Source organism: Manis javanica, chromosome 5 (assembly GCF_040802235.1).
Source record: "Manis javanica isolate MJ-LG chromosome 5, MJ_LKY, whole genome shotgun sequence".
Taxonomy (NCBI): Eukaryota; Metazoa; Chordata; class Mammalia; order Pholidota; family Manidae; genus Manis; species Manis javanica.
Genome location: NC_133160.1, coordinates 164711802 through 164730983, shown reverse-complemented (window position 1 = coordinate 164730983; position 19182 = coordinate 164711802). Strand labels below are relative to the sequence as shown.

The following is a 19182-nucleotide window of genomic DNA, read 5'->3' as shown; positions in this document are numbered from 1 at the left end:
CAATGTCCTTTCCAGAATAAACAAACTCAATTCCTTAAACTTGCCTCAAAGGAACTATTTTCTATCCCTTTAATCAGAGTTGTTGGTTCTTCCCAGGACACACTACATACAATTTTTTGACATCCTCTTTAAAATGAGCAATGTAAAACTGGATATGATACTGTAATAAGAGCCTGAACAAAGCCAAATATAACAGAGGGGTTGCTTCCTGCCTCTTATATATCATATTCCTTTTAATATATCCCATTATTTTGAGTGGGAAGGAAAAATCTGTATACACACAAAAATAAAAGTGCCACATTCTTGATTCTCATCCAGTTCATGGTCACCCACTTAATACAAAGTTCTGCATACAGTGTAAGTCTGGACCCTAATAGCACTTGGGTCTCCTTTTTAGGTTATAGTCATAAATGTTGACTACGTTTTTGTACCCTCTAAAAAGACAGATAGCCAGATCTTTTCATTAATCTTCACAACACTCATGGAAGCTTGGTATTATTATCCTCAATTTAGTAATAAACAGAGATTAATATAAAGAAGGTCGCAAAGCAAGGTTAGCGATGGAGCTAAGATGTGAATAAAAGACTGAATGAATATAAAGCCCACTCATTCACTCTACAAAATTTATCTGCAAACTAAATGCCAAGCATTATGCCAAGTACTGGAATATAAATTCCACATCTCAAGGAATTCACAGTTTTGCAGCAAAGCCAGGTACATAAACAGACAAGGACACAACACAGAAGTCATGGCCAGTGATAAACTGGTAAACATTAACCAACTGGTTCACACCACAGCAGGGATAGGAGAGTGTTATTTTTATACTTCCCTGTGGCCATTTTCAAGCTATCAGTGTCACTTAACTGAACACAGAATTGAGTAGGACACTACTATACTGCATCTCCACCACACAGACAGAGTAGACATAAATAACCTCAAGAGCATATTTAACAGAAGTATGTAGTAAAATAACCAGCAAGTGATTAATTTTGACCATGTATCTTTGTTTTTAATATAGTTTATGAGTATATATAGATTTTTAATCACAAATGCACTCCACAACTGGGACACAAAAATTTCTGGAAATTTAAGAATGAACTCCTCCAGCCAGTTCTAGCATACTACTGCTATGACCGCCCAGTACCACGCTCTTTTATTAAACTACATTGGCTCCCACCTCACTTAGCTTCTCAGGTCTCAGGCTGTTTGCCTCTAAAATTAGATCATTGCATCAAATAGTGTCTAAGATCCCCTTCAGTTTAAGTATTTTATAATTTCTATGCAAAAATCACTTCAGTAACTTAGACATTTGTCTTCCCAAATGCTTTAAATTAATGCCTAACAGAATTATTTGAAATCATGAGCATAATCCCACTTTTCTTACGAAGAATAATCCCAGAACTGATCTCTGAAGAAACCTAATCTCCAATCTATTGACTCCACCTCCAGTTGACATAATTGATACAATATATTGTTAAAAGAGCTCTGCCCTGGAAATCAGAGTGCTGTTGGATTGCAGCCCTGTCCCTACTATCTATTGATCTTAGGCAACACTTCTGTCATCTACCTTTATAATACTTGCCATGTCTAAGGGTTTAAATGAATAAAAATAGACTTATTTAAAAACTAACATAGTACACAATTGCTGGGAATTTATTTTTATTACTCTGAGTAAGAATTACATTTTCAAGGCAACTTTGAAGTAGTTTTTACACTCATAAATTGAGCCTTGACCTATGATGCCTCCTTAACCTTAAGATATTTGGAACTCTTCTAATTAATACGTGAAAATTTCCATCTCAACAATGGTCAATATCTGAACATGATAGAATATTTGCAAATAAAATAAGGACACCATCTCTTGATGATCAGTACTAGACCAGGGCTATAGAGTAAAAATTAAATATCACTGCTCTAGACCAGGGGTTGGAAAATCACAAATCTCATGTCAAATCCAGCTCACAGCAAATATTTGTAAATTAACTTTTACTGAAACATAGTCACACTCATTTCTGTAACTATTATCAATGGCTGCTTCTGCATTACAACTGCAGTGCTGAGTGGCTGCAGCGGAGACAGTATGGCTTGCAAAACCTAAAACATTTTCTATCTGGCTCTTTAAGGAAAAGTTTATCAATTCCTGATCTAGACCAATGTATCCCAATATTTTTCAGTCAGCAATACCTATGAATCTTCTAGGACTCACAAGGAAGATAGAAGGGTTAACACCTTTTCAGTAATCTAGCTATCCACCAACCCAAGTATCTTACCCATTCATATACCCCATTATTAATAGATCTAATGTAAAAAGTATGATGTTTATCTTTGCTCCTAACATGGCAATATTGTACCAGCTTTGACCTGCACAGATGTGAAAATCTGAGAAGTGAAAATGACAAAACCGAAGACACTAAAATACAAAAGAGGTTCCAGGGCCTTAGATTTCAGGTCTAACATGTGAAGAGCTTTGGAAGCCATCATGTCTATTCTCACAATAAGAAAAAAGCTAAACAAACTGAATTACTTTTCTTAGACAACAGAGAGTTGAGTTTGTAAGGAAAATCACCACCCTGAAATCTGGACACAGGTGAATCCAGACAGTCTCAGCCAAAATCTTCTTATCTGGAGCAGAAGCCATTAGAACCAATAAATGTTAGAACATTTAAATGGTAATGTTGACAACTGCTGGAGGCTGAGTGTGGTCTAGCTTGAGAATGAGAAATTTCTGGGTGCACGTCTCAGGGGTGCCCCCACATTTTAATGGGTTTTACCTTCAGGAACCCCACCCACCAGATCCTTGTGATAAAGAGTCAAGAAAAATTCCTTCATGGCTCTGGCATGGGGAGGGAAAGGTAGCCATTGTAAAATACGCCCACAAAATTTATCCATAAAAAAGGCATACTCTCTAAGAAAAAAAAAAGCTTAATCACAGTCTTATATTACATGGGCGAAGGGCAGTTCCTAATTCCAGCCCTGTCTAGGCACTCTGCCTCACCTAAGTGGGAAGAGCTAAGAAATACCTATGGGGGTCACAGCCCAGGGACAGGCCCACTAAAAGGCTGTGACTTAAGTATGCTTCCCTTTCCCCATACTTTACCACACTGCCAACAGGGCTCCAGTATAATAGTTGTGGATTATGTACATTTGAAAGAGCTTCAAGACACAAACTTCAGCTAAGAAGAGTTCTCTGAGATGCCCAAAAAGACGGGAGGAAAAAACAAAAACACTAGAGGAATCCGATGTCTGTAGCACCTATGGCATTGGCAAATATTAAACACAGAGCAACTCCTGGCCAAATTAACCTAAAACCTCACATTAAAGGCCTATTTACCTGAGTTCTTTTAACTCAATACAACATGTCTAGCTTCCAACAATAAATCAGAAAGCACACTAAAAGGCAGGTTGAAGGAAAAAAGCAAACATTAGCAACAGACTCAAATATGATACAGACTTTGGAATGATCAAACCAGGAATTTAAAAACTATGATTCATCTTTTAAAGGCTCTCACAGAAAAGGTAGCCAATATGCAGGAACAGACAGGCAATGCACACAGAGATGGAAACTCTGAAGACTAACAAAAAGCAAATGTTAATATCAAAAACAATGTAACAGAAGTGAAGAATGCCTTTGATGGACTCATCAGTAGACTGAACACAGTCTGGAAAAGAATCATTGAGCTTGAAGATTAGGTAATACAAACTTACAAAATTGAAATGCAGAGAGAAAAACATCAAAGAACAATGGGGCAGTTCTGAATGGGACATCATACAAGTAACAGGAATATGAGAAGAAAAGAGAACAGAGCTTAAGAAATATTTGAAGTAACAATGGCCAAGAAATTACCAAATTAATTAAAGACACCAAACCACTGATCCTGCAATCTCAGAAGACATGAAGTAGAATAAATACAAAAAAAAAACAACACCTAGGCACATCATATTTTCAAACTGCATAAAACAAGACATAAAGGAAAAATCTTTAAAGAAAGTGGTGAGAGGTAGTGATTACCTTATAGAGGAACAAGGATAAGAAATACAATTTCTCCTCAGAAACCAAAAGTAAGAAAAGAAAGGAGTGAAATACTTAAAGTGTTGAAAAAAAGAAAAGAACCAATCTAACCTTCTATATGTAAAATTATCCTTTATAAGTAAGAGGAAAATAACAATTCAGAGATAAACAAAAACTAAGAGAATTCATAGCCAGCAGACCTACCCTGGAAAAAAATGCAAAACAGGTTCTTCAGAGAGAAGGAAATGATATGGATCAGAAACTCAGTTCTACATAAAAAGAGTACCAGAGAAGGAAGAAGTAAAGGTAAAATAAAATCACTTATTTTTCTTAATCTTAACTGGTATAAAATATAACTGCTTAAAGTAATAATAGTAACAATGTATTGAATAATTATATTATATGGATAAGTAAATGAATGACAGCAATACCATAAGGAACAAAAGAAATGAATTGAGAAAATTATACATATAAGCAATATAGTGTTATATGAACATGGACTTAGGTTAAAAATGTATAATGCAAACTGTACAGTAATAGCTAAAAAGAATTTTTTTTAGGTATGATAGGTTAAGAGACAAGATAAAATGCTCAAATAAAACCAGAAAAGACAGAATGAGAAAATGAAACAAAGAGCAAACATAAAGAATAGGGGAAAAAGTGATAGATATTAAACCCACTATATCAATAACCACATTTTTTGCATTTTGCATTTTAATTGTACTACAGATGGTACACTATATATTATATTGGTTTCAAATATACAATAGTGGTTCCACAGCAACACACATTATTAATTCCTCACCCCAATGAGTCAAATTACTATTTGTCATCATCAAAGATGACACAGATCATTGGCAAGAATATTCTCCATGCTGCATTACCATCCCCATGACCAATTTAGGATTGAGATTTTTGTGCCATTTTATCCCCATCATGTTCCACATCTACCTACCCTAACCCCTCCCCCATGGTAACTACCAATCACTTCTCAGTGTCTATGAGTGTACTGCTATTTTGTTTATTTTGTTTCATTTTGTTTTTAGATACATGAAATACATCTAAAAATAATAAGTGAAATTATATGGCATTTGTCTTTCTCCACCTGGTTTATTTCACTTAGCAAAATATACTCTAGGTTACCCATGTTGTTTCAAATGGCAGGACTTCTTTCTTTTTTAAGGCTGAATATTCTATCGTGCATATGTATATCTTCTTTATGCATTCATATATTAATGGACACTTTGGTTGTTTCCATAAGTTGGCTATTGCAAATAGTGCAGCAATAAACATAGTGGTGCATATATTATTTCAAATCAGGGATTTTGTTTTATTCAGGTAAATTCCTAGAAGTGCATTACTGGGTCAAATGGTATTTCTATTTTAAGCTTCTTGAGGCATGTCCATACTGCTTTCTACAGTGGCTGCACCAATTTACATTCCCACCAACAGTGTAGGAGGGTTCCCTTTTCTCCACATCTTCGCCAACACTTGTTATTTGTTGTCTTTTGGATAGTGGACATTACAGCTGATGTGAGATGATATCTCATTATGGTTTTCATTTGCATATCCATGATGATTAGTGATGTGGAGCATCTTTTCTGTGCTTGTTGGCCATATGTATTTCCTCTTTGGAAAAGTATCTGTGCAGGTCTTCTGCCCATTTTTTAATCAGTTAATTTGGTTAATTTTGGTGTTGAGATGTGTGAGTTTGTTATATATTTTGGAAGTTAGCCCCTCAGTGGATAAATCATTTACAAATATATTCTCCCATACTGTAGGCTACCTTTCTGTTCTGTTGATGGTGTCCTTTGCTGTACAGAAGCTTTTTAGTTTGATGTAGACCCTCTTCTTCATTTTTTGTTCCATTGCTTGGGGAGATATGTCCAGAAAAAAAATTGTTCATGAAATTACTGTACATGTTTCTTCTAAGAGTTTTATGTTTCCACATCTTATATTTAGGTCCTTAATCCATTTCAAATTTACTTTTGTGTACAGAATTAGACAATAATCCAGTTTCACTCTCTTGCATGTAGCTGTCCAGTTTTCCCAACAGTGTTTATTGAAGAGACTGTCTTTTCTCCACTGTATATTCATGGTTCATTTACATATTAATAGACCATATTTGCATGGGTTTAATTCTGGACTCTCTTCTGTTCCCCTGATCTATGGGTTTGTTCTTGCCTAGTGCCATACTATTTAGATTAATGTAGTTTTATAGTATAGCTTGAATTCAAGACGTGAAATACCCCAAGTTTTGTTTTTCTTTCTCAAGATTGCTTTGGCTATTTGGACTCTTTTATGGTTGCATACGAGTTTTAGTATTACTTGCTCTAGTTCAGTGAAAAATTTCATTAGTAGTTTGATAGGGATTGTATTGAATCTGTAAACTGCTTTGGGCAGGATGGCCATTCTTCCAATATTAATTCTTCCTATCCATGAGCATGAGACAGATTTCCATTTATTGTGTCTTCTTCAATTTCTCTTATCAGGGTATTAGTTTTCAGAGTACAGGTCTATCATCTCCTTGGTTAGGTTTATTCCTAAGTATTTTATTATTTTTGATGCAATTGGAAATTGAATTGTTTTCCTGATTTCTCATTCTGCTAGTTCATTGTCAGAATATAGGAATGCAACAAATTTCAGTGTATTAATTTTATATCCTGAAAATTTGCTGAATCCAGTTATTAGTTCTAATTGTTTTTTGGTGGAGAACTTAGTGTTTTCTGTATATAGTATCATGCCATCTGCAAACAGTGACAGTTTTACTTCTTCCTTACCAATTTGGATAACTTTTATCTCTTTATTTTGTCTGACTGCTGTGGCTAGGACCTCCAGTATTATGTTGAATAGAAGTGGTGAAAGTGGACATCCTTGTCTTGTTCTTAATCTTAGAGGAAAAGCTTTCAGCTCCTCACCATTGAGTATGACAACTGTGGGTCTGTCATATATGGGCTTTATTATGTTGAGGTATGTTCCCTCTATACCCATTGTGTTGAGAGTATTTATCATGAATGGATGTTGATTTTTGTCAAACCCTTTTTCAGCATCTATTGAGATGATCATATGGTTTTTATTCTTTTGATAATGTGGTGTATCACACTGATTGATTTACAAATATTGTACTACCCTTGCATCCCTGAAATAAATCCCACTTGTTCATGATGTAAGATCCTTCTGATGTATTTTTAAATTCAGTTTGCTAATATTTTGTTGAGGATTTCTATATCCATGTTTATCAGGAATATTGGGCTATAATTTTCTTTTTCATAGTGTCTTAGTCTGGTTTTGGTATTAGAGGATGCTGACCTCACAGAATGAGTGAATGAGTTTGGAAGTATTCCCTCCTCTTTTACTTTTTGGAATACATTAAGAATGGGCATTAGCTATTCTTTAAAGTTTCACAGAATTCTGCTGTGAGGCCACCTAGTCCTCAACTTTTGTTTGGGGGAGATTTTTGATTAACAATTCAATTTCATTACTGGAAATTGGTTTGTTCAGATTTTCTGTTTCTTCCTGGGTCAGTCTTGGAAGGTATTTGGGAATTTGTCCATTTCTTCTAGGTTGTCCAATTTATTGGTATATAATTTTTCATAGAATTCTCTAATAATTATTTGTATTTATGTGGTATCCATCATGACTATTCCTCTTTCATTTATGATTTTATTTGTGTTCCCTCTCTTTTTTTTCTTGATAACCTGACTAGGGGTTTGTTTATTTTATTTTCTCAAAGAACCATCCCACATATTTTGAACTGTTGTATTTTTGTTTTCATTTGTCTCCATGTATTGCTTGCTTTCTTCTTTGATGTATTCATTGATCCATTGACTATTTAGAAGCATGTTATTTAGCCTCCATGTGTTTGTGGTAGTTTTTTGTTTTCTTCATGTAATTTATTTCTAGTGTCATAACATTCTGACAAGAAAAGATGCTTGATACAATTTCAATGTTTTTGAACTTACTGAGGCTCTTTTTGTGACCTAATACATAATCTATTCTGAAGAACATCCCATGTGCATGTGAGAAAAATGTACATCCTGCTGCTCTTGGGTAGAATGTTCTATATATATCTGCTAAGTCCATCTGGTCTAATGTGTTGTTCAGTGCCTCTGTTTCCTTATTTATTTTCTCTCTGGATGATATGTACATTGATGTAAGTAGGATGTTAAAGTCCCCTAGTCCCCTAATATGATTGTGTTGTAGTCTATTTCTCCCTTTATGTCTGTTAGTATTTATTTTATATATTTAGGTGCTCCTATGTTGGGAGCATAGGTATTTACAATTGTAATATCCTCTTGTGGGACTGATCCATTTATTATTATGTAGTGTCCCTCTTTGTCTCTTGTTACTTTGTCGTGAAGTCTGTTTTGTCTAAGTACTGCTACTCCTGCTTTTATCTCCCTATTGTTTGCATGAAATACGTTTTCATACCTTCACTTTCAGTCTACATATGTGTCTAGGTCTGAAATGAGTCTCTTGTAGGCAGCATACAGATGGGTCTGTTTCTTAAAAGATCTCTAATCTTTTAATCCATTCTGCCACCCTGTGTCTTTTGATTGGTACATTCAGTCCATTTACACGTAAGGTAGTCACTGATAGGTATGTACTTACTAATTTTTTTCTGGTTGTTTTGTAGTTCCTCTCTGTTCCTTTCTGCCTCTCTTATACTCTTTTCTATCCAATGGTTTTCTTTAGTGTTGTGACTGGATTTCTTTTTTTAATTTTTTGTGTATCAGTTATAAGCTTTAGGTTTATCATTGTTACAAGGTTCATAGTTTCCTAAATATATAAAAGTCTGTATTAAGTTGATGGTCACTCTATTTCAAACACAATCTAAAGTCACTTCTTTTTTATTCCTCCTCCTCCATCTTTATGTCTTACATGTCATAATCTGCATTCTTTTTGTGTATCCCTTGACCAATTTTGTGCTTAGTTCTTTTTTTAACTTCATTTTTGGGTTTACTTCCATTAATGAAGCTTTCCACCTACAGAAGTTCCTTTAACATACCCTGTAAGGCTGGTTTAGTGGTGGTGAATTCGTTTAACTTCCATTTATATGGGAAACTTTTAATTAGTCCTTCAGTTCTGAATGATAACCTTGCTGGGTAGAGGATTCTCTATTTTAGGTTCTGCCATTTCAATATATTAAATATTTCATGCCACTCCTTTCTGGCCTGTAAAGTTTCTGCGGAGAAAAGCTGACAGCCTTACGGGGTTTCTCTTATAGGTAATTATGCTTCTCTCTTGCCGCTTTTTAAATTCTCTCCTTATCTTTAATATTTGCCATTTTAATTGTTATATGTCTTGGTGCTATCTTCTTGGAGTCCTTTTTCTTATGGATTCTCTGTGCTTCAAGGACCTGGGTATCTATTGCCTTCCCCAGATTAAGTTTACAGCAATTATTTTTTCAGAGACTTGCTAATCCTTTTGTCTCTCTCTTCTCCTTCTGGTACCCCTATTATGTGAATATTGCTTCATTTGTACTTGTCACACAGTTCTGTCAGCATTCTCTAATTTTTAGAAATTCTTTTTTTCTCTTTCCCTCAACTGTTTTCCTGTTCTCTAATTTCCTTCTCATTGTCCCCCTCTACTTACAATTATTTAATACCCTCCATTGTATTTTTCATTCCAGTTGCTGTACCCTTCAGCTCTAAATGGCTCTTTTTCAACTCTTCTATATCTTTGCCTTCTCACTGAGATCATAAATTCTTTTTCCCCAGGTCAGTCATTCTTTTTATGACTATTACTTTGAAATCTTTATCAAGAAGATTGGTGAACTGTTTCATTTAGCCCTCTTTTTGGTGTCTTACCCTTTTCATTTGTTTGGAACATATTTATATGCCTCCTCATTTTGTCTGGGTTTCATCCTTTATATTAGATAGATCAGCTATGCCTCCTGGTCTAGAAAGTACTGACTTCATGAAGAAGGCATTCTGTCACGCCTAGCAACTAAAGACTGCTCACCAGCACCTGTTTCTCCTTTGTGGTGGAGCTGCAGTTGCTGATAGTGGGCTGTGGATGGAGCCACCTTTCCGCCTGTCTGCTGGCAGTGGCTGACCTCAGTCAGCAGTAGCTCACACCTCACCTCAGCAGGCCCTTTGTCACCCAACTGGTAGATTCTGCTGGGATGTTCTGGGCAGGGCCAGTCTCTGTCTGCTGGGCAGCAATGGCAGCGCTGCTGGGCTGGAGGGGCAGGCAGGACAGGTGTGCAGGGGAGCACATGCTGGGCCACCAGCAAGAAGGAAAGAGCATTTGGAGTTGACTTCCACAGGTACCTCTTCAGCTGGGCTAAGTGAGGGTCAGGAAAACTAGAAAAGCCTCCCTCTGCCTGCCAGGCAGCATCCCTTCACCTGCCAGCCAGTGAAATCTGACCGCTGCTGGGCCAAGCAGGCTGGGCAGATGGGCAGGTGCACAGGGAAACACCTCAGGGCTGAGCCACCAGTGATGGGGATGGAGCTTCTGGAGATCTTGCAAGTGCCCAAACAGTTGGGCTGAGGGAGGGCTGGGGAATCATTGTCCACTTGCCATTTCTCCTTCAGAGAGAGCTCTGTCATACCCCAGCCTCTCTGGAATCCTTCCTGATGCCAGTAATTCTTTCAAACTGCTGCCTCTGGGTTGGGTGTCAGTGGAACCAACAGAGCATGCCTGTCCTTCACAGGGGGCAGGAGCCTCAGCCTCCCAGAAAGAATGCTCCAAATCTCCCTGGTATCCAGCCCCATTAATCACCAAAGCTCAGTGCAATGTTGTGGACTCATATTCCCAGAGCAGATCTCCAAGGTCAGGTGTGCAGGATTCCTGAGCACTCATCTCCTCCCTGCTAGATTGCTCTCCCTCATGCCTGTAGACTAGGATGGGGGAAGGTTTCTGGTTCCCAACTGGTTGTGGTTCTGCCACTTTACCCTTCTTTTATTTGGGCTTCTCTTCTTCACCAGGTGTAGATGGTCTGTTCTGCAGCCTTCGGGTCATTTTGAGGGTTAGTTACATTACCTGTAGTTGTTTCCTTGGTGTGTATGTGGGAGAAGGATTCTACCTTGTCTTCCAACTTCACCATCTTTCACAAGCCTCCCCCTGTCTCAACAACCACTTTAAATGTGAATGATCTAAATATACCAATTAAAAGACAGATTCTCAAAGTGGATGAAAAACCATGACTGAACTATTTGTTGCCTACAGGAAACTATTTTACATATAAAGATAACAGGTTAAAAGTGAAAGGATAAAGAAATACCAAGCTAACACTAAAGAGAGGAAAACTGGAGTAGCTATATTATTAATTTCAAACAAAGCATACTTCAGAATAAGTAATTAAGTATAATGATTGGTATAATGATAAAGGGGCCATTTCTCCAAGAAGACATAATAATGCTTAATGTATATACACCTAACAACAGATTATCAAAATATGTGAGGCCAAAAGTGTTATATCTATAAGGAATTCCAAATGCACATATCTACTACTGTAGCTGGAGACTTCAACAAAGATTTTCACTGATATGCCAAACAAGCAGAAAATCAGTAAGCTGACCTGAAAGAATAATCAGCTTCATCTAACTGACATTTACAGAACAGTTTAAATAACATTAGAATTTACAATCTTATCAAACTCACATGAAATATTCATCAAGATCAACCACATTCTGGGCTTATAAAATATACCTTAACAAATTTATAAGAATAGAATTCATACCAAGCATATTCTTAAGACTATAATGGAATTAAACTAGAAATCAATAACAGAAAGATAGAAAAACTCAAAATATTTGGAGATTAAACAGCATACTTCTAAATAAAATATTATCAAAAAAAGTCTCAAAAGAATTTTTTTTTACTATTTTAAATTAATAAAGATATAACCTATCATTATATAAGACAGCAGCATAAACAAGAACCCTCCTCCCAAAACCACACATAACATGAAAATACAGCAAATACAATTAATTCTGGAAGTGTGACTAGAAAGAAGACTGCAACAGACTACCTACAACTGGGGGAAAGAGAAGACCTCACAGAAAGGGGTAAAATAGCAAAGCCACTATCCAGTGGGATCCAAGCTCTCTCCTCACCCCAGCTCACAGGCAGAAGAGAAACATGAGGGAGTAGAAGCCCAGGACTGCTAAATACCCATGAGTGGAGATCTGCCTTGGGAGCACAAACCCACATTACATAGTGCACTTGAGATTACAGGGGTTGGAAAGCAAAGACAGTCAGAATACTTGGAGAGACTGAGATTCCAGCCACTTGTAGAGAACAGGTACCCTCAACCAGCCACTCTAAGACAAAAGAAAGGTGAGCACTTTGAAAGACTTCCCAACAGTGACAGCTGCTAAAGGGGAAAGGATTACACAGAGCTTGCTCCTCAGGAGAAAGGGCAGGTGGACAAAATTGTCCTGGCACACTCAGCCTAGCAGCTTGGGAACTTGCCCTGGAACTGGTTCACAAACATGCTGCCCTCCCATTGTGCCAGGCCAACAGGAAGGCAGCCCTGCCTAGGGCAGCTTCAGGGGCAAAGCAAACAGGCTCCTCCCTGTGCACTTGGCCCACTGGCCCTGGCAGTAGAGGCAGGCACAGCAGTTAGGAAGCAGGAAAAAGCTCTTTCCTCCCAGCAGGCACTGGCCCTACTTGCCTGTGACCCCCATCATCACTCCAGGGTCTCAGCAGCTCCAGAGAGTAGAACTTCTGAGCACTGGAGAGTGCTGCCTACTTAAAGTTATTATTTCATAGAAATAATTAAAAATATGAAACATCAAAAGAACCTGGTGCAAACCAAAATCCCTCAAACACCAGCAACAGGGCAACAGGGCTAAGTGAAAATAATATGACCAATCTTCCTGAGGAAAATATCAAAATAAAAAGCATAAACATGCTCATGGAGATACACAAGAATATTTAAGACCTCAGGGAGGACATTAAGAAAGAGACAGAAACATTGTAAAATACAGTACCTAAAATGAACATACAATGGAGGGATTTAATAAAAGCAGATAAGATGAGATTGATGAGATGCTACAGTAAGTGAAATAGAAATTAGAGAACAGGAATACAAAGTAGCTGAGGCACAGAGAGAAAAAAAGACCTCTAGGAATGAAAGAATGAGAGAACTGTGTGACCAAACCAAATGGAACAATATTTGCCTTATGGGGTACCAGAAGAAGGAGAAAAAAAGGGATTGAAAGTGTCTTAGAGGAAATGATTGCTAAAAACTTCCCCAGTCTGGGGAAGGAACTAGTCTCTCAGGCCATGGAAGTGCACAGATCTCCCAACACAAGGGACCCAAGGAAGAAAACACCAAGACATATAGTAATTACAATGGCAAAGATCAAGGATAAGGACAGGGTATTAAAAAGCAGCCAGAGACAGAAAAAAGATCACCTACAAAGGAAAACCCATCAGGTTATAACCAGAGTTATCAGCAGAAACCAAACAGGCCACAAGAGAATTTTATGATATATTTAATGCAATGGAACAGAAGTGCCTAGAACCAAGAATATTCTATCCAGCAAGACTGTCATTTAAGTATGACAGAGGGATTAAAGAAATTCCAGATAAGTAAAAGTTGAAGGAATTTACCTCCCACAAACCATCTCTACAGTGTATTTTGGATGGACTGCTATAGATGCAAGTGCTCCTGAGGCTAAATAGCTGTCACCAGAAAAAATAAAACCACAGCAAAGGAGGCAGACCAATAAAATACTTAGCGAAGGCAAAATTAAATCAACTACCCACAAAGTCAGTCAAGGGATACACAAAGAGCACAGAAAATGACACCTATAATAAAAAGCATGGAGAAGGAAAAAAAAACAAACCTTTAGATTGTGTTTGAAATAGCATACACAGTGAGTTAAGTTAGACTGTTAGATAGTAAAGAGGCTATCCTGGAAACTTTGGTAACCACAAATCTAAAGCCTGCAATGGTAGTAAATACACATCTATCAATAATCACCATAAAGGGAAATGAACTGAATGCACCAAATCAAAAGACAGAGTTACAGAATGGATAAAAATACAAGACACATCTATATGCTGCCTACAAGAGACTCACTTCTAACCAAAAGATATACACAGACTAAAAGTGAAGGGATGGAAAAAGTTATTTCATGCAACTAGTAGGGAGAAAAAACCAGGAGTTATAGTACTTATATCAGACAAAATAGACTTCAAAACAAAGAAAGAAACTAGAGACAAAGAAGGGCATTATATATGATAAATGGATCAGTCCAACAAAAGGATATAACCATCATAAATATCTATTCACCCAACATAGGAGCACCTACATATGTGAAACAAATACTAACAGAATTAAATGGGGAAATAGAATGCAGTGCATTCATTTTAGAAGAATTCAATATACCGATCACTCCAAAGGAGAGATCAAACAGACAGAAAATAAGTAAGGACACAGAGGCACTAAAGAACACATTAGAACAGATGGATGTAACAGACATCTACAGAATACTCCATCCAAAAGCAGCAGGATATAGTCTTCTCAAGTGCACATGGAACATTTTTAAGAATGGATCATATACCAGGCCATAAAAAGAGCCTCAATAAATTTAGGAGGATTGACATTGTACCAACCAGCTTCTCAGACCACAAAGGTATGAAACTAGAAATAAATTACGCAAAGAAAATGAAAAAGCCCACAAACATATGGAGGCTTACCAACATGCTCCTATATAATCAATGGACCAATGACCAAATAAAAACAGAGATCAAGCAATATAGGGAGACAAATGACAATAATAATTAAACACTGCAATATCTGTGGGATGCAGCAAAGGCCATGCTAAGAGGGAAGAATGTTGCAGTACAGGCCTACCTGAGGGAAGAACATCCCATATGAACACTCTAAACTCACAATTAATGAAACTAGAAAAAGAAGCACAAATGAGGCCCAAAGTCAGTAGAAGGAGGGACATAAGATTAGAGCAGAAATAAATAAAATTGAGAAGAATAAAACAAAAGAAAGAATCAATGAAAACAGGAGCTGGTTCTTTGAGAAAATAAACAAAATAGATAAACCCCTAGCCAGACTTATCAAGAAAAAAGAGTCTACACACATAAACAGAATCAGAAACGAGAAAGGAAAGATCACTATGGACACCACAGAAATACAAAGAATTATAAGAGAATACTATGAAAAATTGTATGCTAACAAACTGGAAAACCTAGAAGAAATGGACAGCTTTCTAGAAAAATATAACCTTCCAAGGCTGACCTAGGAAGAAACCGAAAATCTGAATAGACCAATTACCAGCAAGGAAATTGAATAGGTAATCAAAAACTACCTAAGAACAAAATTCCTGGACCAGATGGTTTCACTGCTGAATTTTATCAAACATTTAGTAAAGACCTAATACCCATCGCCCTTAAAGTTTTCCAAAAAGTAGAAGAGGAGGGAATACTCCCAAACTCATTCTATGAGGCCACCATCACTCTAATACGAAAACCAGGCAAAGACACCACATAAAAAGAATATTACAGACCAATATCCCTCATGAACATAGATGCAAAAATACTCAAGAAAACATTAGCAAACCAAATTCAAAAACACATCAAAAGATCATCCATCATGATCAAGTAGGATTTATTCCAGGGATGCAAGGATGGTACAACATTTGAAAATCCATCAACATCATACACCACATCCACAAAAAGAAGGACAAAAAGCACATGATCATCTCCATAGATGCTGAAAAAGCGTTCAACAAAATTCAACATACATTCATGATAAAAATTCTCAACAAAATAGGTATAGAGGGCAAGTACCTCAACATAATAAGGCCACATATGACAAACCCACTGCCAACATCATACTTAACAGTGAGAAGCTGAAAGCTTTTCCCCTAAGACTAGGAACAAGACAAGGATGCCCACTCTCCCCATTTTTATCAACATAGTACTGGAGGTCCTAGCCATGGCAATCAGATAACACAAAAAAATAAAAGGCATCCAGATTGGTATGGAAGAAGCCAAATTATCACTGTTTGCAGATGACATGATATGGTACATAAAAACCCTAAAGAATCTACTCCAAAACTACTAGAACTAATATCTGAATTCAGCAAAGTTGCAGGATACAATATTAATACACAGAAATCTGTTGCATTCCTATATACTAATGATGAAGTAGCAGAAAGAGAAATTAGGCAAACAATTCCATTCACAATTGCATCAAAAAGAATAAAATACCTAGGAATAAACCTAACCAAGGGGGTAAAAGACCTATACCCTGAAAACTATAAGACACTCTTAAGAGAAATTAAAGACGACACCAATGAAAGGAAATAAATCCTGTGCTCATGGATAGGAAGAATTAATATTGTCAAAATAGCCATCCTACCTAAAGCAATCTAAAGATTCAATGCAATTCTTATCAAAATACCAATAGAATTCTTCAACAAACTAGAGCAAATAGTTGTAAAATTCATATGGAACCACAAAAGACCCCAAACAGCCAAAGCAATCCTGAGAAGGAAGAATAAAGTTGGGGAATTACATTCCCTAACTTCAAGCTCTACTACAAAGCCATAGTAATCAAAACAATTTGGTACTGGCACAAGAACAGACCTGTCAACCAATGGAACAGAATAGAGAGCCCAAATATAAACCCAAACACATACAGCCAATTAATATATGATAAAGGAGGCATGAATATACAATGGGTAAATGACAGCCTCTTCAACAACTGGTGTTAGCAAAACTGGACAGCTACATCTCAGAGAATGAAACTAGATTATTGTCTAACTCCATACACAAAGAAACTCAAAATGGATCAAAGACCTGAATGTAAGTCATGCAACCATAAAACAACAAACAACTTTCAGAAGAAAACATATGCAAACATCTCTTGAATATAAACATGAGCAAATTTTTCCTGGACTCATCTCCTCAGGCAAGGGAAACAAAAGCAAAAATGAACAAATGTAACTACATCACGCTAAAAAGCTTCTGTACAGCAAAGGACACCATCAGCAGATCAAAAAGGCATCCTACAGTATGGGAGAATATATTTGTAAACAATATATCTGACAAGGGGTTACAATCCAAAATGTATAAAGAACTCACACATGACTCAACACCCAAATAGTAAATAACCCTATTAAAAAATGGGTGGAGGATATGAACAGACATTTCTCCAAAGAATAAATTCTGAGGGCCAAAAGGCACATGAAAAGATGCTTCACGTTGCTAATTATCAAAGCAATGCAAATTAAAACCACAATGAGATATCACCTCACACCAGTTAGAATGGCCAACATCCAAAAGACAAGGAACAACAAATGCTGGCAAGGATGTGGGAAAGGGGAACCCTCCTATACAGTTGGTGGGAATGTAAATTAGTTCAACCACTGTAGAAAGCAATATGGAGGTTCCTCAAAAAACTAAAAATAGAAATATCATTTGATCCAGGAATTCCACTCCTAGGAATTTACCCAAAGAATACAAGACTCCTGATTCAAAAAGACATACATACCCCATGTTTATTTCAGCACTACTTATAATAGTCAAGGAAGCAACCTAAGTGTCCATCAGTAGACGAATAGATAAAGATGTGGTACATATATATATATACAATGGAATATTATTCAGCCATAAGAAGAAAACAAATCCTACCATTTGCAACAACATGGATGGAGCTAGAGGGTATTATGCTCAGTGAAATAAGCCAGGGAGAGAAAGACAAGTACCAAATGATTTCCCTCATTTGTGGAGTATAACAACAAAACAAAACTGAAGGAACAAAACAGCAGCAGACTCACAGACTCAAGAAGAGACTAGCAGTTACAAATGGCAAGGGCTTGGGGAAGGTGGGTTGGGAGGGATGGAGAAAGGGATTAAGGGACATTATGATTAGCACACATAACTTAGGGGGGTCACAGTGAAGGCAGTATAGCACAGAGAAGACAAGTAGTGACTCTACAGCATCTTACTATGATTATGGACAGTGACTACAATGGGGTGGGTGGGGGACTTGATAACATGGATGAATGTAATAACTACAATGTTGCTCATGTGATACCTTTATAAGATAATGTATCAATGACACCTTAATAAAAAAAGTTATTGGGAAAAAATACATATATATAACCTACCAAAACTTGTGGGACACAGCAAAAACAGTGTTTAGAGGAAAATGAATTCAATACATATATTAGAAAAGAAGAAACAGTAATCTAAGCTTCCACTTTAGGAAAACTAGAGAAGACGACCAATTTAAGCTTAACGCAAGCAGAAGAAAAAAATTTAAATAATACAAATTAGAGCAGAGATCAATGAAACTGAAAGGGGGAAAACAACAGAAAAAATTATCTGATAAATCTCTAGCCAGGTTAAACAAAAAAAAGAAAAGGAGAGAGGACACAAATTAATGAGAGGTCATCACTATTGATCCTACTGTCATTAAAAGAATAATAAAGGACTTATATGAACTTTGTGACCAAAAATTTGAAAACATAGGTGAAATAGACCACTTCTTTCAAAGACAAACTACCATAACTCATATAAGCAACCACTGACTCCCACGACCTCCACCCACCAGCTTCAGCATACCACGGCCAGACCTCTAAGTACGCACCTCTTTGGGAGCTTATAAGACAAGTACCCTCCAAGCCCTGAATCTCTCACCATGTCAATCAATCCATACCTCCTCTGACTCCTTCCAGATAACGATCAGAACCTTCTCAGACACAAGAAAATACAACTCCCTCAAAATGCAACACATCTTGGCAACAACTGAAGTCTGAGAAGAATCTACTGAAAACTACTAGAAATAATTTTCTTGGCAATCTTGTGGCCATCTAAACCCACGTCCTGTGTCCCTGATACCCTTTTATTATGCATCTATCCACCAAATCTTCTCCCATGACTTTCAGAAATCAAATTTCAAGTTGAATAAATCCTTCTATTATCTTTAAATTCTTCAACAAAAATTTCCTACATTTTCTGTGCCTTAACTTCACTTGTCCTCTTTAAGAAAGTTTCCAGAATATACTACCACCCCTTGTCTTTATTTACTAAAAACCCCTTGTCTTTATTTACTAAAAACCTCAAAGTTTCTAGTAAATGTTATAGAAAGTTACTTTATATAGTATTTTGTCTTCATTTATTTGACTTATCACCAGAGCTAATAAGTATAATGAGTCAGTGAATCAAACAGACACCATTTTCAAGGG

General features: G+C 36.8%; 1 protein-coding gene across 2 annotated transcripts in view; it reads right to left on the bottom strand.

The window, feature by feature from the left end:
- RAB28 (RAB28, member RAS oncogene family) overlaps positions 1–19182 on the bottom strand; it is a 107041-nt gene that overhangs the window by 73406 nt on the left and 14453 nt on the right. The gene's annotated exons all lie outside the window — the stretch shown is intronic.